The sequence below is a fragment of the Trichosurus vulpecula genome, chromosome 1, assembly GCF_011100635.1.
Source record: "Trichosurus vulpecula isolate mTriVul1 chromosome 1, mTriVul1.pri, whole genome shotgun sequence".
Classification (NCBI taxonomy): Eukaryota; Metazoa; Chordata; class Mammalia; order Diprotodontia; family Phalangeridae; genus Trichosurus; species Trichosurus vulpecula.
In genome coordinates this window covers 222,593,801-222,619,391 of record NC_050573.1, presented here as the reverse complement: position 1 = coordinate 222,619,391, position 25,591 = coordinate 222,593,801, and positions in this window count along the sequence as shown.

Genomic DNA, 25,591 nt, shown 5'->3' with positions numbered 1-25,591 from the left:
CCTGTGCCCTCTGTCTATATATATATATATATATATATATATACATATATATACATACATATATATACATATACGTATATATAGATACAGACATAAAATTATATATATACATGCATATATATGTACATAAAATTATATATATATATATATATATATATATATATATATATATATATATATATATATATATATATATATGTATGTATGTATGTATGTACATTCCCTTCAGGTACCCTGACACTGAGGTCTCATGAATTACACACATCATCTTTCCACGTAGGAATGTAAACAATATTGTTCAACTTTAGTAAGTCCCTTATGATTTCTCTTTCTTGTTTACCTTTTCATGCTTCTATTGATTCTGGTGTTTGAAAGTCAAATTTTCTATTCAGCTCTGGTCTTTTCACTGAGAAAGCTTTGAAGTCCTCTATTTTATTGAAAATCCATATTTTGTCTTGGATCGTGATACTCAGTTTTGCTGGGTAGGTGATTCTTGGTTTTAATCCTAGCTCCTTTGACCTCCAGAATATCATATTCCAAGCCCTTTGATCCTTTAATATAGAAGCTGCTAGGTCTTGCGTTACTCTGGTTGTTCCCATAATACTCAAATTGCTTCTTTCTGGTTGCTTGTAGTATTTTCTCCTTGATCTGGGAGCTCTGGAATTTGGCGACAAAATTCCTAGGAATTTTCTTTTTGGGATCTTTTTCAGGAGGCAATTGTTGGATTATTTCAATTTCTACTTTACCCTCTGGCTCTAGAATATCAGGGGACTTCTCCTTGATTATTTCTTGAAAGATGATATCTAGGCTCTTTTTTCCGCCATGGCTTTCAGGTAGTCCAATAATTTTTAAATTATCTCTCCTGGTAAAATTGTCATTTTTATTATATTAGCTCGGCCTAAACATGAGCAACTGAAACTCTTAGATACCACATCTCTCCTGTCAGATTGGCTAAAATAACAAAACAGGAAAATGATAAATGCTGGAAAGGATGTTGGAAAATTGGAACATTGTTGCATTGCTGGTGGAATTGTGAGCTGATCCAGCCATTTTGGAGAGCAGTTTGGAACTATGCCCAAAGGGCTATAGATATGTTCATACCCTTTGACCCAGCAATACCACTAGGGTTGTATCCCAAAGAAATCACACAAGAGGGAAAAGGACCCATATGTACAAGGATATTTATGGCAGCTCTTTTTGTGGTAGCCAAGTATTGGAAATCAAAGGGATGCCCATCAATTGGGGAATGGCTGAACAAGCTGTGGTATATGAAGGTGATGGAATACTACTGTGCCATAAGAAATGGGGATGATGCAGACTTCGTAACAACCTGGAAAAACCTACACAACATAATGCTCAGTGAGCGGAGCAGAACCAGGAGAACGTTGTGCACAGCCACAGATATGTGGATTCCGTGAGGACCAACCCTGACATATTGCGCTCTTCTCAGCAACCTAAGGGGCAAGGACAACTCCAGGGGACTCATGATGGAGAATGCTATCTTCATCCAGAGAAAGAACTGTGAAGTTTGAGTACAGATCGAGGCGCACTACATGCTCGCCTTTTTTGCTTCTCTTTTGTTTTTGTTTTTGGGTTTTTTTTTGGTTCTGTTTCTTCTTTCTCATGATTCAGTCCATTGGTCAAAATGCTTCTCCACAACTTGACTAGTACATAAAATAATTCAATGCGAAGTTATACATGACAGTTATATGAGATTCCATGCCGTCTTGGGGAGGGAGGGGGGAGGGAGGGGAGAAAATCTGGAACTCAAAACTGTGTAGAACCGTGTGTGGTAAACTAAAAATAAATAAATAAATTAAAAATTAAAAAAAAATTATCTCTCCTGGATCTATTTTCCAGGTCAGTGGTTTTTCCAATGAGATATTTCACATTGTCTTCCACTTTTTCATTCCTTTGGTTCTGTTTTATAATATCTTGATTTCTCATAAAATCTCTAACTTCCATTTGCTCCAATCTAATTTTTAGGGTAGTATTTACTTCAGTGTTCTTTTGGACCTCCTTTTCCATTTGGCTAATTCTGCCTTTCAAGGCATTCTTCCCCTCATTGGATTTTTGGAGCTCTTTTGCCATTTGAGTTAGTCTATTTTTTAAGGTGTTGTTTTCTTCAGTATTTTTTTCTGTGTTTTTTGGGTCTCCTTTAGCAAGTCACTGACTTGTTTTTCATGGTTTTATTGCATCATTCTCATTTCCCTTCCCAGTTTTTCCTCTACTTCTCTAACTTGCTTTTCCAACTCCTTTTTGCGCTCTTCCATGGCCTGAGACCATTTCATGTTTTTCTTTGAGGGTTTTGATGTAGGCTCTTTGATTTTGTTGACTTCTTTAGGCTGTATGTTTTGGTCTTCTTTGTCACCAAAGAAAGATTCCAAAGTCTAAGACTGAATCTGAGTCTGTTTTCACTGCCTGGCCATGTTCCTACCAATTTACTTGACCCTTGAGTTTTTCATTGGGGTATTACTGCTTGTAGAGTAAAGAGTACTTTGTTCCAAGCTTTAGGGGATGTGCTGTTGTTTTCAGAGCTATTTCTACATAGCTGGCTCTGTCACACCAGCACTCCTCCTTCCCCAAGAACACCTACCCAGACTGGACTCAGATCTTATGCAGGCTCTGCCTTGCTGCTCTGATCTGTCACTTAATACCTCCCACCAGGTGGGCCTGGGGCTGGAGGCAACTGCAGATGTAGTTCTGTGGCTGCACCACCTCTGCTGCCCCCAGGCCAGTGGCCAAACCCCGAACTCCTTTCACTTCCCACAGCTTTTCCCACTAACCTTCTCTGTTGTCTTTGGTGTTTGTGGGTTGAGAAGTCTGGTAACTGCCACAGCTCACTGATTCAGGGCACTAGGGCCTGTTTCACCTGGCTTCCAGTCTGGTTGGACCTGCTACCACTGACGCTGGGCTCCACTCCCCTCTGCTCCCCTGCACTCCCAACTCCATGCATGATAGACCTCACCCAGCAACCATTCAGGCTGTCCTGGGCTAGAGCCCTGCTTCCCTCTGCTATTTTGTGGGTTCTGCAGTTCTAAAATTTGTTCAGGGCCATTTTTATAGGTTTTTGGAGGGACTTAGTGGGGAGCTCATGGAAGTCCCTGCTTTCCAGCTGCCATCTTGGCTCTGCCCCCCCCCCTTCTTTCTTTCTTTGTTTCTTTCCTTGTTTCTTTCTTTCCTTCCTTCCTTCTTTCTTTCTTTCCTTCCTTCTTTCTTTCTTTCTTTGTTTATTTTTCTTTCTCTCTTTTTCTCTTCCTTTTCTCCTAATATTTTTGTTAAAGGTTTCCCAATTCTATGTAAAAAATTAACAATTTTTTTTAAATTGAGGTTCAAGTTATTTCCCTTCATTCCCCTCTTCTCCTTTTGTTTAGAAGGAAAATAATTTGGTATCTGTTGTACATGTGAAGTAATGAAAAACATATTTCTATATTACCCTTGTTGCAAAAGAAAACAAACTAAAATGAAACAAGAAAAATAAAGTTTTAAAAAGTATACTTCAATCTGCATTAGGAATTCATGAGTTCCCTCTCTACAGGTAGACAACATTTTTTTTTAATCATAGAATTGTTGTTTTCATGGAATTTTTTGTGGAATTGTCTTGGATCACTGTATTGACCATAGGAGTCAAGTGTTTCACAATTAATTATTATTAAAACAATGCTATTAATTGTACTGAATGATCTCCTGTTTTTTTCACTTCACTTTGTATCAGTTCATATAAGTCCTTGAAGGTTTTTCTGATATCATTTTCTTATCAATTTGTTATAGCTCAGTAGCATAGTATCACAAACATTTACCACAATTTTTTAGCCATTCTCTGATTCATGAGAATACCTTCAATTTCAAATTCTTTGCCAATACCACAAGAGCTGCTATAAACATTTTTTCACTAATAGTTCCTTTTTCCTTTTCCTTTGATCCTTTAGGATATAGAGCAAGTAGTGGTGGTATTGCTGAGTCAAAGGGTATGTACAGTTTTGGTATAATTCCAAATTATTTGCCAGAATTGTTGGACTGGTGCATAATTCCACCAACAATACATTGGTGTCCCTATTTTTTGTACAGCAGTGTACTTACTTTTCTGCATCCCTTCCAATATTTCTCATTTTCCTTTTATATCATGTTAGCCAATCTCATAGATGTGAGGTGGTACCTCAGGATTGTTTTAATTCACATTTCTCTAATCTATAGTGATAGAGAGCATTTTTATGTGACTATTGATGACTGATTTCTTCCTCTGAAAACTGCCTGTTCATTCCTTTGACTGTTTATCAGTTGGGGAATGGCTCTTATCTTAATAATTTTGTCTTAATTCCCCATATATTTGAGAAATGAGATCTTTATCAGAGAAACTTTTTTATAGTCTCTACATCCCCCCACACTTTTCCTTCTTTTCTTCTATTTTTTTCTGAATTGGTTTTGTTTGTACAATGTTTTTTGATTTCACAAAATCACAATTATCCAATTTACTTATTTTGATCTATTCTATCTCTTGTTCGATCATAAATTCTTCCCTTATATGTAAATCTGGTAGGTCAATTTCACAATCCCCTATTTGCTTGCAATATCACTATTTATATCTAAATCATGTACATATTTTGACCTTATGTTGTCATATGATGTGAATTATAGGTCTATGTCTAGATTCTGCTAACTACTTTCTAGTTTTCCCTACATTTTTTGTCAAATGGTGATTCTTTCCCAAAAGCTTGGATCTTTGGGTTTATCAAACAATAGATTATTATTATCATTTAATATTACATATTGTGTACCTAGTCTATCCCACTGATCAACTGTTCTAATTCTTAGTCACTACAGATTGATTTCTTGATTACCACTTTGTAATATAGTTTGAAATCTGAATAATGCTAGGCTACCTTCTTCACTTTTTTTTCTTTAGTTCCTCTGATGTTCTTGGCCTTTTGTTCCTACAGATGAATCTCCTTGTTATTTTCTCTATGTTTATAAAATAATTCTTTTATAGTTTGGTTGGTATGGCACTGAATATGTAAATTATCTTAGGAAGAATTGTCATTTTTATTAAGTTGACTTGCTCCCTTTTCATATTTAAGAATTTCTTCTATTTTAAAGATCTACTTCTTTCTTCCTGATAATGAACATACACATTCAATAAAGAAAAACCACTTATCCATGACTGAAATACAGATTGCATTCTCTATATAAGACATTGAAATCTTTCCTTTGTTCTCATATTTACTTGAAGGGAGACATTTCAAACCCTTATTTTTTTCTTAACTGAGTACAGTTCCCCTGGGGAACTACCTTTATATTCATCTTAGGAAAGCTCTATTTTTAAAAAATAAACTGGAGTGGAATGTTTTCCTCCAACTTGCTTTCATTCTTCAGATACATATTCTCCTTACATAGCTATTACTTGGCACTGGAAGAAATACAGAATCATATAAGGGGATCTAGTTCAAACATTACTTCATACTTTTTTATGGCAAAGAGACTGATTTTAATGCTAGTAAGAAATTTGAAGCCATTATCATGAGCTTCTTCTCTCATATTCTACATTTCTTATATTGTATTTCTCATTTATTTCTCCTTTACTCTATGATGATGAGGTGTCTCTTGTCTTTACCAATGCCCAGTCCTCTAACTTTAGTCTTGATTTTATTCTTTCCTCTCTTCTCCAGAAATTTACTCTTTCGTAACTTCCTTTCTCTCTTTCATCTTCAGTTTCTCCCTACAAACTGGATGATATTTTGCCACCTACAAACATGCCCAGATCTCCTCTGTTCTTAAAAAAAAATGACTCTACCATTTCTTCAACTATCATCCTATAATTTGTATTTCTTTCTGGAGCAAATTGTTTTTAAAAAAAAATATTGTTTACATTTATTTCCTTAGTTCACCCTCACTGTTAGTCTGGTTTGTAACTCTAACATTTTACGGAAACAGTTCTCTCTACTGTTTCCAATAACTTCTTAACTTCTAAATCCACTAATCTTTGCATATTCTATCCACTCTTACAGCACCTTTTGATCAGTCAACCTTTGAGAGTTTGTATCTGTCAATCAGTTCCTCCTAGATAGTTTCTTCTTCATTGGGTTGTGTAACAATATTCTTTCTTGGTTCTCATCTTCCATGCCTTACTCTTTTCATTTATCTTTGCAAAATTATCACTCACCTCCCACCAAATCTATGTGGGTGTCCTCCAACACTCTATTTGGGTGTTCTATTGTGACTACAGTCTCTCATTGGAGATCTCATTAAGAAACAGTAGTTCAATTACTAACTCCATGCAAAGGATTCCCAACTGTACATAATTGGCCATAATCTTTCTTATGAACTTTCATCCTTCATCATCAGCTTCTTTCCACACATTTCCACTTGACAATCTATCAGCATCTCAAGATCATCATGGCCGAAACAGAGCTCCTTATCTTGCTGTAAAACTCACACTGCCTCCCAGCTCAAAAAAAAATCTTTATTTGCTCTTAGAAAAAATGAAAAAGCCTCAAGGTGACACTGAATATCTTCCATGAGCTTCCATGAATTCCCCATCTGAAAAGAAAACAAAATAAAGGAGTAAAAACATCTTTCTAGATTTTTCTTATTAATCCCATTGTGTACCCTACATTTCAGGCAATCTGGCCCAGCCATTGTCTCTTTTCCTTTCTGCAGTTAGTTTCCCCTGCTAGTAATGTTTCCTCTCCTCAACTTCTCCTTTCAGTATCTCTAGCTTACTTCAAAGGACAAGTTAGGTTGCATTGTCCTATGTGAGTTTTTCTTGATTCACTTAGTTATTAATGCTTCCTCCAGTCAAAAAAAATCAGTCCATAGTGCTACTATTTTCTCTGGGTATTTTTTTTATAATTTCTTGCACTAGGAAAGCACCAGCCTACAGATAAACTTTACTGTTTGCCATTGCCCAAACTTTATCCAAAATTGGATAGATTTGAATATATTTTTTCATCTTTGGAGAACAGAGAAAAATCAAAGGAAGGTGATAAAAGATAAAATATAAACAAGTCACTTAAAATAAAAATATACAATGTTGTGAGAATGGGGCAAAAGGTAGGATACTAATAACTTTATACTTATTTAGGCATTGTGTCTGAGTTGTCATTGGAATATTCTGGAAGCAGGTGCTATGAGTTGAAAAGGGCAGCTCTATTTATCCAACTAGAGATAGTAAAGTCTTCTGGGGAATGAAAATTTATCATATTCCTTCATAGGGATTAGTGTCTCACCTACTTTTGTCTCACGCATACACTTTGCTGAAATTTCAAATTCTCCAGAACTATAATAAAATGAGACTTACCTTCATTAGAAATTTCCATCTCATTAGGCAAAAATAGTTAAAAAAAATTTTCTGGCCACACCCTTAAAAATAGGAGAGCTTCACTGTAAATTTTGCATTGTATTGTATTGTATTGTATTTTGTATTCAAACATGCTTGAGATTTTATTTATTATATTTTATGGTATCTCAATTTTAACTTTCCCCCCAAAATTAATTCTACTAAACAGAATTGTGGTAATTTAATTCACCTGAAATACAACATGCTGATGTCTTTTAATTCACCTGAAATGCAGCTAATGCTGATGTGTCTTGTTTGAAAAATAGCTGTAAGTGAAACTTGAATACAACAGTTTTTAGTATCTATTATTTTCCACGATGGAGATATCTTGATAGTAGTATCATCATTCAAAACAACTGGATTTCCATGAGAAAATTCAAATGCAAATTCACAAAAGTGTTGTTTAGTAACATATTATATCACATAACTCTTTGAGAAGATCATCCTCAATTTCCTACCCCATAATTCCTAACAAAAGGTTATGATCATCTAAAATGATATCAATATAATTCTTTGAACTTTAGCAATATTTTTAAATGGTCATCTCTCATCACTTTCCCAAAATGAAGACCCATAAGTTGTCTCTTGTGTTTTAATAAATATAAGTGAGCCCTGGATTACAAAATTACTCTGGTAATACAAGTCTGCGATTTCTCTGTAACCTATAATCTTAGAGCTGAGGCTCACTGTTTTGATAATTTTAAATTTTAAAATTAATTTTGACTTCTTAATCAACAAAATTAACCTTTTTTTTTTGCTTTTTTAACAATCTCTCCTATTTCTTCATTGAGAAAGAAAAAAAAACAAAGAAATTCCCTGATACAAACTTAAAAAAATAAATGCCAAGCAAATCCCCCACAATGGCCATGATATTCGTGGGGTGTGTGTGTGTGGTTGGGTGGATGGGGTGTTAAGAGAGGACTAGCACTTCCTGTATAAGGGCTTGCTAAACCCTTTTCAGCGATGGTCATCTACTTTTGCTGTGCAGTTGGTCAGCTAACTTTTACCTGTAGCTCCAAGAAGCTGTAGCCATGAAAGTGGCTGAAGTAGGTTTTTGGAACACATAGAGCTTCATCAGACATTCAAAAATCCAAGGCCATCCATTGCATCATGGACTATCACTAGTCATTCTGACTTTTTTCTTGCCACTGGACTTTGATGACTCTGCAAGAGAAAGTGAGGCTGACTACTTTGTGCAACTCTGCCTCACTTAAGTCTAATTCATGCAACACTCAAGACCACCCCATGAAACAACAACTACATAAAAATTACACATACATATATACATGCATACATACCCATATACATACACAGACATATAAATGTATATATATATATATATATATATACACACATATATATATATATATATACACACACACACATATGCATATAGAAATGTGTATGCATATATCACATGTCTATCAACTTTCCCTTAGGAGACAGGTAGCACAATTAGATGTAAGTTCATAAGTCCTCTGGGATCCTAGTTGGTCACTGTGTTGTCCATAATTACCAAGTCTTTGAAAGTTGTTGTGGTTTTGTTCACTTCATTTTGAATCAGTACATACAGGTGTTTGCAGATTCATCTGAAATAATTCCTCTCACCATTTATTATAGTATAGTTGTATTTCATCACATGGGGGTGTTGGATGTGTCCAGGAAAAAGTAATAGCTCTAGTGTGAATGTTACTGAGACTTTTTCAAGGCTGCTTTACACCTTTGGTGTCCACCTGATTCACACAACTGTCACCTCTTGCTCCAAGAAGCTGTATTATGGACATTGGACACAACCATTTTGTCAGTCAGGTTAAGCCAGGCTGAGGGTGACTCAGGGATATAAAACCTTCAGTGAATTGGGGTGGCATGTCTACCCCAAGCATATAAAGACTTCCCCTGGTAGAATGGGCAGAGGAGAACAATTTATTCCAAAGGCCATATAGGTAGTTGAAGTGGATGCAATGGAGCACTTAGAGCATGGTGAAACAGCAAAGATGTCAAGGTCCTATGCTGCATCCTGATCTATCACCAGTCATCATGACTTTGTCTTGCCGGTAGACCCTGGTGACTCTGGAAAACAAAAATGAAACAGATGACTGTGCAACTCTGTCTCACTTAAATCTAATTTATGCAAGTATTCATAAATTATCACCTATACCATTTTACCGTTTTTACCTACCTCAAAGTCCTGTGGTGACAGGCAAGTGACAAAACAGCAGGTGCAGATATGCTGAAAGCTATAGCTGCAACCCTGCATGCAGATGGCTCAAGCCACAGAGTCTTCTTACTGGAATGAAGCAGCAGTGAGATTTGAATGATCATACCTCCAGTGTCTGAGAATGGATGTTTTGGCATTTAAAAAAATCTTATTATTCAATCTAAGAGATATGAGGTAGTATTTCAGAATTGTTTTAATTTGCATTTCTATAACCAATAGTGAGAGTATTTTTTCATATGGTTGTAGATAGCTTTGATTACTTCATGTGAAAACTAATCATATCTTTTGATCATTTACCAATTGAGGGATGGCTCTTATTTTTATAAATTTGATTTGGTTCTTTGCATGTTTGAGAAATGAGGCCTTTATGAGAGAAACTTGCTACAAATTTCTTTTCACTTTCTATTGCTAACTGTATTTGCCTCCATTCTATCCCTCCCCCATTTTATTATTTTCTCTCTCACCTTTTACCCTCTCCCCCCTCAAAAGTGCTTTGCTTCTGGCTGCCCCTCCCCCAATCTGTCTTCCCTTCAATCACACACACACACACACACACACACACACACTTCTTTTTTATTCCCTCCCCCTCCTGCTTTCCTGAAGGGTAAGACAGATTTCTATACCCAATTGAGTGTGTATGTTATTCCCTCTTTGAGTCAATTCTGATGAGAGTAAGGTTCACTCAGTCCTCTCACTTCCCTTTTCTTCCCATCCAAAGTAAAAACTTTTTCTTGCCTCTTTTATGCGAGATAATTTGTCCCATTCTACCTCTGCATTTCTCCTTCTTCTGGTACATTACTCTCTCACCCTTTAATTTTATTTTTTAAACATCATCCCTTCATATTCACCTCCCCCATGCGCTCTCACTCTCTCTCTCTCTCTCTCTCTCTCTCTCTCTCTCTCTGTATGTATATGTATAGACAGTTCAGCCAATTGTTTGGGATCAGGAAATTCCTGGGTGAGCTACTTCTGCCATCCCAGCTGTAGTTCACCTCAGAGATCCTAAAGTGTTCCCCCTTCGCAGTCAATATCCAATTAAGTCCAAGGCCTGAGAGGGACTGCAACCATTAATTGCTAATCAAGGCCCTGATTCACTCCCTCTAGAGTGGGGCCCAGACCAGGCTAAAGCTTTTGAGACTTTGAAAACTAAACTGACCACCACTATGGCATTAGCTCTACCCAATCTAGGACAGGCTTTGGGAGTCCTAAACCAGTACTTAGGACCTGACCCCAGGCCATTTGCCTATTTTTCAAAACAATTGGTCTCCATGGCTGCTACAGCCATTCTAACTGAGGAAGCTTCTAAACACTGAGTTGACCAGCCCTTAGAAGTTCTGACTTCCCATCGAGTTCAGAGCATCCTAGAAGCAGAGGAACACCAGTGGCTGGGTAGCCCCTGGCTCACCAAATATTAAACCTTGTTATTAGATACCCCTGATATAATTAGTTGGGTGTGCTACACACTCCTGAACCCCGAAATTGTGTGGTACACAAAACAAGTGTTTAGGAGAGCTTGGTATGAAATGGTCATCCTTAATTCCTTTCAGGGAAAAAGTCTTGCATGCCAGGGAAATCGTTGTTTCTCTATACGCCTATACTACTTGTTTGATCCTTGTTTGCTTAATTTCCTTGCCAAATTTGTGTCCTCCAAGCTTAAAGCCATCAAATTCCAGATTACTGCTCAGACTATGTACCCCTTGAACATCAAGGCAGGGACAGCTCTATACCCGTTTCCAGCAAGAAGCAATTTCATGAGTTGAGACATTCACCCTTTGTCCCAAAGAAATCTGGGTCCCCTTTGTTTGAGGGGGAAATTATGTGGTTTAGACTGTGGGTGCCCCCTTGAACTCTCCTTTAATCTTCCTACTTGATGAGCCCATAAGCCTTTCAGTATTGCTAGGCCCAAATTTCTAGGTTACTCTTAACCTAGCCTACCCCTCCACTTTCTGTTATCCCCAGGTAGCCTTCAGCTACTTCCCACCCTTAATCCCATTCTCTTGGTTCCTGGAGTCTGACCTCATCCCAGTCCCATCAAGCTCCTCCTTAGACTCCTCCTCAAGAACCTCCTTAAACCCCACCTCCCATCACCCCAGGACCACCCTAGATCCCTCCCACAATCTTTCTGTATATAAGTTTCATCTTGCCTCCATGAAGATGCTCAGATTAAATCTACTTCAGATTGAATCTGGCATCCTTGTGCAAACAAGCATCACAAATGCTGAGATTTCTTAAGATTCAATCCAATATAGCAAACCTTTAATAAACTTTATTTTTCTCTGGCTATGAAAAAAAGAAAGAAAAATTGTATTTGTAACTCATGAGAACTTTAGCAATATTAGGGTAGTTAGAGGGCATACAAATATAGATATACACATGTATTTATACATATCAATGGGCCAGGATTCGTGTCCCTCTGGGTGATACTGAGACCAAACAGTGTTACAAAAGAACACCAGGTTTTTCTTTATAGTTCTTTAGAGAAACTAGATTTTTCCAGATTTTGTAAAAGACAATTCAAAGGCAAACTTTTTGGAATCAAAAAGGATTGACTCATTATAGGAATGGGAGCTGGAAGTCCCTTTCTCCATAAAGAAGAATATAGGAGTAAGCATCAAAAGACAAACAGAACAAGAAAAGACCAAAAAACCACAAAAAAGTACCTGAAGTTTTCCCAATTCCCAACACTGAGAGAATTGAAAGAATAGGGCATACACTTCTGGATGGGTCATTTGTCCTTGTCTTCCATACTTCAGAAGTGCCCAGGTCCATTGCCTTCAACATAACCACTGGACCCATAACCACCTGAGAGCATCAGTCTGAGTATAAGACAGCCTCCTACCTGTCTGTCCTACTGGGACCTGTAAGGTCAGGCCAGAAAAACACCTCCAAGGTACTTGTACTTGGAGAGCAAGAAGGAGACAGGGAGAGGCTTGCATACCTTCTCGGGAATAGGGAGAGTCTTACATCCTTCCAATCCTGTCTGGAGAATAAGTTGAGGTTAGCAGTTTTTCCTGGTCGGGGAACCATATGATGAGTTCAGGGAACCATATTTTTGGGGGTGCTCAGAACCCCAAAATACCAACATGGCAGGTCCTGCTAGAATCAATTCGGGTCAAACCTTTTCACGGCCAAAGAAAAAAACAAAGTTTATTACACATTCACCCATAATGTGTAGTCTTAAGAAATCGCACCATTTGTGCCACTCATTTTCACAAGTGGGCCAGATTCAATCCAAAGTAGATTGAATCTGAACCACACATATCATTTTTCAATGTAGGAATGTAAACATTTCAACTATAATAAGTCCATTATGACTTTTCTTTCCTGTTTACCTTTTCATGCTTCTCTTGAGTCTTGCATCTGAAAGCCAAATTTTCTATTCAGCTTTGGTCTTTTCTCAATAATGCTTGAAATTCCTCTATATCGTTGAATGTCCATTTCTCCCTCTGAAGGATTATATTCAGTTTTGTTATATAGGTGATTCTTGGTTGAAATGCTAGCTCCTTTGCTTTCCAGAATATCATGTTCCAAGCCCCCTGATCATTTAATATAGAAGCTGCTCAATCTTGTGTTATCCTGATTGTACCTCCAAGATACTCAATTTTTTTCTGTCTGACTGCTTTGCAGTATTTTCTCCTTGACCTGAGAGATCTGCAATTTGGCTATAATATTCCTGGTAGTTTTCGTTTGGGGATCTCTTTCAGGATGAGATCAATTGATTCTTTCAATTTCTATTCTACCCTCTGTCTCTAGAATATCAGGGCACTTTTCCCTGCTAATTTCTTGAAAGATAATGTCTAGGCTCTTCTTTTATTCATGGATTTCAGGCAGTCCAGTGATTTTCAAATTATCTCTCCCGGATATATTTCTCAGGTCGGATGTTTTTGCAATGAAATATTTCACATTGTCTTATATTTTTTTCATTCTTTTGGTTTTGTTTTATTGTTTCTTGATTTTTTATAAAGTCATTAGCTTCCATATGCTACATTCTAATTTTAAGGAATTATTTTCTTCAGTGAGCTTTTGGACCTCCTTGTCCATTTGACCACTTCTGCTTTTTCAGGCATTATTCTCCTCATTGGCTCTTTGGACCTCTTTTGCCTTTTGGACAAGTCTGTTTTTAAGCTGTCATTTTCTTCAGTATTTTTGGTCTTTCTTTTATGAAGCTGTTAATTCATTTTCTTGCATCATTTTCATTTCTCTTCCCAATTTTTCCTCTACTTCTCTTCCTTGATTTTCAAAATAATTTTTGAGCTTTTCCATGGCTTAAGACCAATTCACAATTTTCTTGGAGGCTTTAGATGTGGGACCATGAATGTTGTTGTCTTCCTTTTAGTGTGTGTTTTGATCTTCCTTGTCACCATAATAACTTTGTACAGTCAGAGGTTCTTTCTGTTGTTTGCTCATTTTCCTAGTCTATTACTTGACTTTTTGTCTTTGTCAAGGTAGGGCTCCATTTCCATGCTACAGGGTGAACTGTCCCAAGTTTCATGGGTTTTGTGCAGCATTTTTCAGAGATACTTCTAGGGATCTTTAAGTTTTCAGTTCTTCAGAGGTGATATGATCTAAAGAGAGGTGTTTACTTCTCTTCTGGTCTGTACTCTGGTCTGTGAGCAACTGAAAGCACTCTTTTCTGCTCTGTAAATGTGAAAAGAGTCCCACCTCCATTGTGGCTACAAGCTCTGCTGTGCTAGTGCTCCTTCTCAGCCTGAGGCTGCCACCCAGAATTGCTGCCAGGATCCAAATATGGGTAAAGCAACAGAGTCTTCCCCCAGTGCTGGCAAAAAGACTCCTGCAATCTCCTTCTGACCAGTTGTTCAATGTTCTTACTCTCTGTGGGCCAAGAGCTCCAGAAGGAGCCACTGCCATTGCCACTGATGTCACTCTGAAGGCCTGCTCCTGGTTTGCTGGGGCTGTGCTATGCAGGCACAACCTGTGATGTACTGTGCTATACTCTCCCCCAGGTGGGACAGTTCCTTCGTGCTGATCTTATAAGTTGGAATCTGTTGCCTGGGAAGTCTGGAAACTGCCCTTGCTGCCAGTGATTCAGTCACCTGGAAGATTGTTCCTGGTTTTTGGGGCCCATTCTGCATTGGAGGAGCCTGTGCTGGACTGACACTCCTCTTCCACCCTGGTTCAACAGAATTCTCACGCCAACCTTCCAAGTTGTCTTGGATTGGAAATTTGTTTTACTCCATCTTTTTGTTGGTTCTGCTGTCCTAGAATTTGTTTAGTCATTTTTAAAGAGGGATTGGATGGAGAACTTACACAAGTCTCTGTCTTTACTGTACCGTCTCGGCTTCACCCTTTCCTGAGGAGTTTGGTTTTTTTTAGGCACCACACTGCTCATTTCCTGACATGAGAAGGGAGCTAGAAAATGTTCCCCAAAATTGTCTACTCCACCCAAGTCTAGCCTGCTTACTGTGCTTACCATGGTAGGGACTAATCCCACCCTGTACTAGAAACACACACACACACACACACACACACACATACTTTTCCAAAAATTATTCCACTCACCATCAGTACATGGATTGTGTGCACACTTATGAACAATACTAAATACAGTAGATGTGAAAGATGAATGGCTCCTGTTGCAAGAAAAGTCAGCAGGTATTGCATCCAAAATAGCAGTCCTGAGTGAAACAAGGCTGGCAAATGAAGGCCATCTTACTGAAGCTGGAACTGGATGCATTTTTTTTCCTGGAGTAGCCACAATGAAGAGGAGCACCATGAAACTGGCATTTCAAACAATACTAATCTAGTCAAAAAGCTTTTATGCCTACCAAAAGGATCGAATGGCAGGCTCATGACAATGCTATTGCTACTTTCAGGAAAGCACCATGTCACCATCATCAGTGACTATGTTCCCACCATGATGAACCCTGATGAGGTCAAAGAAAAATATTTTGAAGACCTGGAGACCCTCATCATCAATGTGCCAAAAGAGGATAAACTTATAATTCTGGTGATTTTAATGCCAGAGTAGGCACAGACTATGAGATGTAGCAGGGAATCCTTGGGAAGAATGGAAGCAAAACAACAACAGCAATAGTCACGTCCTACTGAAGACTTGACTTCATCACCAGCAGTCTTTTATTTACCTAAGCACAATAAAATTTTGTGTTTGCACCCTCACAGCAAACATTTACATTTAATATTCTATGTCATTGTAGGGAGAAGAGACAAAGAGTATGTGAGAGTGATTAAGGCAATGCGTGGTACAGAATGCTGGATTAGTAATAGCCTTTACCTCTCCAAGCTAAATATTCATTCAATAACAAGGCAAGATGACTATCAGAAGACTTAATGTCATCAGATTAGAGGGTTTCTCCTAATAGGGAAATTTTATTGCTAACTTTGAGGGAAAGCTGAGCCAACACACAGTTGTCAACAGTGGAGCAGAAGAGGAAGGGGCAGTTTTCAGAGATTTAGTGTCAGTGCCACATTTACTTATCTGGGCCAGAATAGTCACAAACATCAAGACTGGTTTAACAAACATGATGGGGAAATTCAGGAGCTATTAAATGAACAATGAGAACTCCACAGGATTAACCAGCAGGATAGTTAATCTGTCTCTAAGAAGGTAGCACTTAACTCCATCAAAAGAAAAGTATAAGCAAAGCTTAGACAGATGAAGGATTCTGAGCTCAGTAAGAAGACAGATAAAACGCAGCTTTACATGGATAGTAATAATACAAGACACTTTTATGGTGCCCTAAAGACTTTGTATGGTCCAAAGCCCTATGGTGTATTTCAACTACTCCGTGCTGATGGAGCCACACTGATTAGTGATAAGGACATGATGCTGGAGAGATGGGCTGAACACTTTCGTAGTGCTCCTAACTCACCATCATCCATCAGTGCTGAAGCCATTGACCTTTTACCTCAGGTTGAAGTCAATCCTTCTCTAGTCTAACTTTAATCAAAAGAATAGGTTTTGAATAACATTAGGTTCCTCTCATGTGACAAAGCACCTGTTGCTGATTCTACTGCAGCTGAGATTTATAGGCAGGAGGTCCACTGCTCATATAAAAGCTGACTCAAATTTCCTAGGCTATATGGCAAAAGGAGTTTATTCCCCCAGGAATTCAAAGACCTTTTGTTATCCATCTCTATAAAGATAAAAGAGATAGATAGACCTGTGACAATCATGGGGAAGTGGGTCTTCTGTCTTAGTCATTGTTGGTGAGATTCTTGCCTCTCAGTCTCCCTTAATTGGCTGAAGTAATAATACTTTCATTCCTCCAGGAGAGTTCATATAGCTTAGGGCAGAGCTGTGATGTCAACATCCAAGATAACAATGAGTATTCTTGTAACTTGCTCCACCTCTTTGTTCGAATTGGGGGCTGTGCATAGTCTCTCAACTATGCATGTCCAGGCATATGCAGTCTCTTCCTGGAGCCTCTACTCTCCCCCCATTTTCTCTCCCTTAGGAAAATGAAATACTCTTTCTTTAAAACTAGATTTATGTCCATGTCATAGAGGATAACAGAGCCCAGATCTCAGTGTTCTATCTGTGGCAATATTCTTCCTTGATGCTTTGCTTGGTTTAGAAACATTCCCCTAGCCACAGTTACAAAAGTCATTTCCCTCAATTTTGTTCCATTATTTTTAAAATGACGTTACCTTGATATCAAAGACAGGTTTCCATTTTGAACTTATTGTGGCATATAGTAAAAGATGCTTGTCTAAATCCATTATTATTTTTTTTCAAACTGCTTTCTAGCTGGCCCTGGTGTTGTTATTAAATCAGGAGTCCTTCTCCTAATGGTTTGTGGTTTGGGGTTTATTGAACAGTGGTTTATTGAGCTCCATTGCTCCTGATTTCTGCTTATCTAGTGTATTCTGCTGATTTACTTTTCCATTTTTAACCTGCATCAAATGGTTTTGGTGATTGTTGCTTTACAATATGTATAATTTGAGGTTTGGAGAACTGGTGCTTATTGATTTATACATTTTTATTTTACGTTCCCCCTCTAGATCATGGAGTTGTTGGTCTCCCAAATGCATTCTGTTGTTATTCTTTCTAACTTTAAAAAATAATGAGTTAGGGAAACCAGCAAAAATGGCAGAGTAAAGGGAAGCATTATAATCCAGCTTTCCAAAAATCTACTACTCCAACAAAGATCTAAGAAGAATGACAGATGAAGAAGTAATTAATTGTGTAATATAAGGAGAATCCATGGTAGGACATCTTTCTATGCAAAGATTACAAATTCAGCCCATAGAAAAGTAGTCTGAGAAGAAACTATGACACAAAAGGGAGGCTGGAAGCTCTGCTATTCTGACTCCAGAGCAAGATCATGAACTTGATCCCCTGGGATATATGCAAAGCTCTGACTTTATCTCCAGAAGTGGGCATAATATGGTTCTAATAAAAAATCCCTATAAGAATAATGAGAAAAATGTGTTAAATTTCATATATAGCACATAATGCATATGTATATAATTCACACATATAACAAATATCCATATAACATATGTTATGTACACATGTGTGGAATTTGCATGTGCATATGTGTTTATACATACAGATGCATACACATGCATGCATATATACAGTTCTCCACAGTACTGTGCTCCCATGGCATGTCAGGGAAACCCAATAGAAAACACAGGAAAAGAGAATAACTACAAAACATCTACAAACAAACCCTAATGAAAATCATGGCTTAGCCATGAGGATAACTAGAATTTTGTTGTTATTGAGTTGTTCATAGTTGTCTGACTCTTTGTGACCACACTTGGGATTTTCTTGGAAGAAATATTAGAATGGCTTCCCATTTCCTTCTCCACATAATTTTACATATGAGGAAACTGAAGCAAACAAGTCTATGCTTCTTGGCAAGAGTCACACAGCTAGTAAATGTCTGAGGTCAGATTTTGAATGCAGGAAGATGTGTCTTTCTGACTCTAGGTCTGGCACTTTATCCACTGTGCCACTTACCTGTCAAAACTGGAATTAATAGAAGAAATAAAATATTATTTTTTTAAAAAGCAGTTCAAAATAATATTATATATGAAAACATGACTTTTTCCATAGAAAGAAATTAAAAGAAAAATGTAAACACTAGAAAAAAGATATGGTAGAAATAATATGAAAATAAAAGTACAAAGCCTTAAGTAAGAGAAGCCTTGAACATTAGAAAAGACTATTGGAAGTAAATGATTCAAGGATATCATAACAGTTAGAAAAGCAGTAAAATAGTCAAAACACTAAAAGAAAGAAGAAAATGTAAGTTATTTAATTAAAAAAAAGTTGGACTTGAAAAGGGAACTGAAATAGAAGTTTTAAAAATACGTGATCTAGAAGATGGCGGCTGGAAAGCAGGGACAAGCGTGAGCTCCCCACTGAGTCCCTCCAAAAACCTATAAAAAATGGCTCTAAACCAATTCTAGAACTGCAGAACTCACAAAACAGCAGAGGGAAGCAGGGCTCCAGCCCAGGACAGCCTGGATGGTCTCTAGGTGAGGTCTATCCCGCACGGAGCTGGGAGCAGAGTGGATCAGAGCAGAGCAGAGCCCAGCATGGGCGGTGTGGACCAACCAGACCAGGAGCGGGACGGACTGTGCCCTAGTGCCCTGAATTAGTGAGCTGCAGCAGTTACCTGACTTCTCAACCCACAAACCCCAAAGACAGTGGAGAAGGTTAGTGGGAAAAGCTGCAGGAGTGGAAGGAGTTCAAGGTTGGGCCACCGGCCCTGGGGAAGCAGAGGTGGGGCAGCTACAGATGCAGTTGCTTCCGGCCCCAGGCCCACCTGGTGGGAGGAATTAAGTGGCGGAACAGAGCAGGAGTGCACAGCCTGCTGAAGATTTGAGCCCAGTCCGGGTTGGGGGTTCTTGGGAAAGGAGGAGTGCTGGTGTGGCAGAGCTGGCACATCCCTCCGCGCATGTGGAAGATAGAACTCCTTAGTCTACAAGCAGTCATACCCCACTGAAAAACTCAAGGGTCAAGTTAGTTGGTTGGGAATATGGCCAGGCAGGGAAAACACAACCCGATTCAGTCTCAGACTTTGGATTCTTTCTTGGAGACAAAGAAGACCAAAACATATAGACAGTAGAAGTTAACAAAATCAAAGAGCCTACAACAAAAGCCTCCAGGAAAAACATGAACTGGTCCCAGGCCATGGAAGAGCTCAAAGAGGATTTGGAAAAGCAAGTTAGAGAAGTAGAGGAAAAATTGGGAAGAGAAATGAGAAGGATGCGAGAAAACCATGAAAAACAAGTCAATGACTTGCTAAAGGAGACACAAAAATACTGAAAAATACACTGAGGAAAACAACACCTTAAAAAATAGACTAACTCAAATGGCAAAAGAGCTCCAAAAAGCCAATGAGGAGAAGAATGCCTTGAAAGGCAAAATTAGCCAAATGAAAAGGAGGTCCAATGGACCACTGAAGAAAATACTACTTTGAAAATTAGATTGGAGCAAGTGGAAGCTAGTGACTTTATGAGAAATCAAGATATTATAAAACAGAACCAAAGGAATGAAAAAATGGAAGACAATGTGAAATATCTCATTGGAAAAACCACTGACCTGGAGAATAGATCCAGGAGAGATAATTTAAAAATTATTGGACTACCTGAAAGCCATGATCAAAAAAAGAGCCTAGATATCATCTTTCAAGAAATTAGCAAGGAGAACTGCCCTGATATTCTAGAGCTACAGGGCAAAATAGAAATTGAAAGAATCCATCAATCGCCTCCTCAAATAGCTCCCAAAAAGAAATCTCCTAGGAATATTGTCACCAAATTCCAGAGCTCCCAGATCAAGGAGGAAATACTTCAAGCAGCCAGAAAGAAACAATTTGAGTATTGTGGAAACAGAACCAGAATAATCCAAGATCTGGCAGCTTCTACATTAAGAGATTGAAGGGCTTGGAATACAATATTCTGGAGGTCAATGGAGCTAGGACTAAAACCAAGAATCACCTTCCCAGCAAAACTGAGTATTATGCTCCAAGGCAAAATATGGATTTTCGACAAAATAGAGGTCTTTCAAGCTTTCTCAGTGAAAAAACCGGAGCTGAATAGAAAATTTGACTTTCAAACACAAGAATCAAGAGAAGCATGAAAAGGTAATCAAGAAAAAGAACAAGAAAAAGAAATTGCAAGGGACTTACTAAAGTTGAACTGTTTTGTTTACATTCCTACATGGAAAGAGGATTGTATGATTCATGAGACCTCTGTATTAGGGTAGCTGAAGGGAATATGCATATATGTATATATATGTTTATGTATATATATATATATGTGTGAATGTGTATGTATGTATATGTATGTGTGTGTGTGTATATATATATATATATATATATATATATATATATATAGAGAGAGAGAGAGAGAGAGAGAGAGAGAGAGAGAGAGAGAGAGAGAGAGAGAGGACACAGGGTGAGTTGAAGACAAATCAAATTAAGGGATGAGAGAGGAATATATTGAGAGAGGGAGATAGGGAGAGACAGAACGGGGTGGAATGTCTCACATAAAGATGGCAAGAGGAAGCAGTTCTGTGGGAGGAGGGGAGAGGGCAGGTGAGGGGGGAATGAGTGAATCTTGTTATCATCAGATTTGCCCTGAGGAGGGAATACTATACATACTCAGTTGGGTATCTTACCCCACAGGAAAGAAGAGAGAAGAAGACAAAAAAGGGGGAGATGATGGAGGGGAGGGCAGATGGGGGTGGAGGTAATCAAAAACAAACACTTTGGAAAGGGGACAGGGTCAAGGGAGAAAATTCAATAAAGTGGGATGGGGTGGGAAGGAGCAAAATATAGTTAGTCTTTCATAACATGAGTATTGTGGAAGGGTTATACACAATGTTGAATTGCTTGACTTCTTAGGGAGGGTGGGTGGGAAGGGAGGAGAGGGGAGAATTTGGAACTCAAAGTTTTAAAAACAGATGTTCAAAAAGAAAAAAAAAATTTGCATGCAACTAGAAAATAAGATACACAGGCAATGGGGCGTAGAAATTTATCTTGCCGTACAAAAAAGGAAGAGAAAAGGGGATGGGAGGGGAGTGGGATGACAGAAGGGAGGGATGACTGGGGAACAGGGCAACCAGAATATATGCCATCTTGGAGTGGGGGGAGGGTAGAAATGGGGAGAAAATTTGTAATTCAAACTTTTGTGAAAATCAATGCTGAAAACTAAATATGTTAAATAAATAAATTTTAAAAAAAGAGAAAAAATACATGATCTAAAAACCATAGTAAACAAAATCCTAGATATCAGATTTCAAGAGATATTGAAACAAATGTGTCCTGATCTATTAGAACTAGAGGGAAAAAAAAAGAATTGACCATTCACCTCTGGAATAAACCTCAAAACGGGAATTCCTAAGAATGTCATGGCAAAATTCAGACCTTTTTGTCAAAGAAAATAAAGTACTTCTACCAGGCTAGTTTAGTTGGAATGGTGAGAAGAGTTCAGTTCCTGAAGAATCAATGTCTGAATCACATGAGATTTACCAGCTATGAGCACTTCTAACTACCCAATATTATTATAGTACTTCTATGTACCACAATTTGCTTAGCAATTCTAACTACAATGCTTCCTTTTTCTAAAAAGGTGTGTGTGTGTGTATGTATGTGTGTGTGTGTATCCCCCAAATTGCTGCCACAGATATTTTGGTGTATGTAAGCATTTTTTTTCTTTTTGCATATGTTTGGCCCTGAGAACTCAGAGGTAATGGTAAAAACTGTTAGTCAATTGTCTAAAATTGTAAGATGAATTCATGGTTTCAACAGTGTAATAGTTTGCCTTTCTTGCCAAACCCTTTCAATACTTAATATTCCTTAATATTCCTATTTTTGTTACATTCACCAATTTGCTAAATTTGATATTAAAACCACATATTTTTTCACTTGAGATTTTCTTATTATTAATGTTTTGGATTAATATTTATTATTGTTTTTTAGAATAGTTTTTCATATACCTAATCCACTTTTCCATTGGGTGAATTTTCTTTGTCCTTAATTAAATACATTTTGATTGTATCTTACAAGATAAACTAAGCTATTCTATTAATTTTATACATATGTTGAGCGAATTTGACATTCTATTATTTCTATTTTGCTATTGTAATTACTTCATAAAATATTTGTATCTTGTGTGAATGTACTTTTGTGCTATCATTTTAATAAAGCATTTAGTTGTTTAAATCAGGTTTTATAATAAAAATATTCATTTTCATGGATTTTCTTAAATAACAATGTCTTCTGTAAATAATAATTTTGCCAGTTTGTTTCTATTGTAAATTCCTATAATTGAAAAACCCATGACTATTATTTCTAGCATTACTAGAACTTGATCAAACAATTACTGTAATTATTACTTGTTTTCCTAATGTTGAACTTTCCAACATATAGTGAATTATTGTTAGTACATATTGCTGTAATCTTTTGACATAATGATAAAAAGTCTTTTGATTACATACTAATCATTTGCATCAATATACATCAATGATACTAGCTTATTAACCTCTCTCTTTGCTATATCCCAACCTAGTTTATGGATGGCCGCATGAAGGCAGCCTCTTACCGGAGCTCTCTCACAAGGTCTGTCAGATTCCCATAAAAAAGTGAATTTGAGCAGATTTGAGAGAGTCAGAAACCGCGAGCAGTCTGCGTGGGGCAAATTTCCAAGCCGGGAGAGTTTGAAAGGCCGGAGGAACGTACCTGCAGGCGCAGAGAGTGCTCGGTGCGGAGCTGCTCCAGACCAAGGCGGAAGCGGCCGGCAGGGAAATCCACGTGGGAGACGGGCTGGGAGAAAGCTGGGCGCCCGAAACCAGCAGAGATCCCCAGGCCTCCCAACACAGGACGGCAGTATCTGGGAGCGACAAGAGGCAGCGCAACGCCACCAGCGCCACCAGCCGCGAAAACACCCAGCCCTGCCGCTTGCAAAACCCAGAAACTCGGCTTCTTGAACTTCCGGAAGACTCAATGGCCAGGTAACCGGCTCTAACCCCTCCCCCCCTCACCCAGAGAATTCCTCGGGAAAAAAAAAAAAAGAGAACTGAAACAGAGGAGAGAGTAGCGGGGCTTCACAGGACAAATACTAGAAGCTCATTAGTCCCAGAGGGGAAGAGTCGGCAGGGGGCCAAGCCAGGAACCCAGACGTAACCTTGCTCCCCCAGGGGAAGCGCCAGTCATCAGCTCAAACAACAAACAGCTGAGACCATTGCTGAAAAGCAAGTGCTGGAGAGCACCCACAGGGAGTGAGACGCCAGGGAGCCAGACCCTCCCCCACACCTCAGGAAACTGAAGGTTATAATTCTAGACTCACAACCCCCAGAATAAGAAAGCTGGGACAGAAAGCCCTGAGATCCACAGATAGAAATTCATTGTAAAGCCAGCAAAAGGCAAACCAACATGAAGAAGAACACAAAAAAACCGAGGACAATAGATTCTTTTTATGGAGACAGGCAGGATCAAAATATCGACATAGAAGAAGATAGCAATGACACGGTAGATACATCTGATACCTCAAAAGCTAATATGATCTGGTCTCCAGCCCAAAAAGCACTGCTGGAAGAGCTAAAAGAGGATTTTAAAAACCAAATTAGGGAGGTAAAAGAAAACATGGAAAAAATGGAAAAGTCCCTAAAGAATAAGATTGGCGAAATGGCTATGGAGATTCAGAATCTAGAGAGAGAAAAGGACACCCTGAGAGGTGAAATCAACCAATTGAAAATGGAGGCTCAAAAGCAAAATGTAAACACTAACTCATTTAAAATTAGACTTGAGCAAGTAGAAGCTAATGAATCTATGAGGCATCAAGAAGTAATAAAACAAAACGTAAAGAATGAAAAAATAGAAAAAAATGTGAAATATCTGATTGGCAAAACTACTGACCTGGAAAATAGATCCAGGAGAGACAATTTGAGAGTTATTGGTCTACCGGAAATCCACGATGAAAAAAGGAGCCTTGACAGTATCTTCGAAGAAATTATCAAAGACAACTGCCCAGAGGTCCTAGAACCAGAGGGCAAAATAGTCATTGAAAGAATTCACCGATCACCCCCTGAAAGAGATCCCAAACTGAAAACACCAAGAAATATTATAGCCAAATTTCAGAGCTATAAACTCAAGGAGAAAATACTGCAAGCAGCCAAAAAGAAGCAATTCAAATATCGTGGAACTACAGTCAGGATCACGCAGGATCTCTCAGCTTCCACATTAAAAGACAGGAGAAATTGGAATATGATATTCCGAAGGGCAAAGGAGCTGGGACTACAACCAAGGATCAACTACCCAGCAAAACTAAGCATAATTTTCCAGGCAAGGCGATGGACATTCAATGAAATAGGGGAATTCCAGACCTTCCTGATGAAAAGGCCAGAACTCAATGGAAAATTTGATCTCCAAATACAAACCTCAAGAGAGACATAAAAAGGTAACCAGGGGGAAAAACCCCACAAACTTCATTAACCAATAAGGTTAGGTTGTTTACATCTTTATATGGGATTATATCATCTTATGTATGTTTTTTATGTATATATATATATATATGTATATATATATACACATATACATATATAAGTCATTCTTGTGAATGGTACAACTATTGTGACAAATGAAAGGGATATACATAGGTTGTGAATGCCTGTATAAATTAACTGATGTAAAGATATAAAATATAAATAAGAGATATAAAGGGAGGGCTATGAGGGAAGTGGTAAGGAGGTTGTAGAAAAGGGTAAATTACACCAAAGGAAGTGGCAAAAAAACATATTATAGTAGAGGGAAAGAAGGGAGGGAGAAGAGCAGTATTTGAGCTTTACTGTCATCTGATCTAGTTCAAGAAGGGAATAACATACTCTGATAAGTTTAGAAATCTAACTTGTCCTACGGGAAGTGGGAGGGAAAGGGGGGAAAAAGGGAGGGGGGAGGGCAGAAGGAAGAGGAGAAGTAGCAAGTGGGTAACGGTAAGATAAGGGAGGGGAATAAAGAGGGAGGGTTAACTGAGGAAAGCGGCGGTCAAAAGCAAAACTTTGTTGGGGAGGAGAAGGGGAAAGGGAGAAATAAAAGCATAAACAG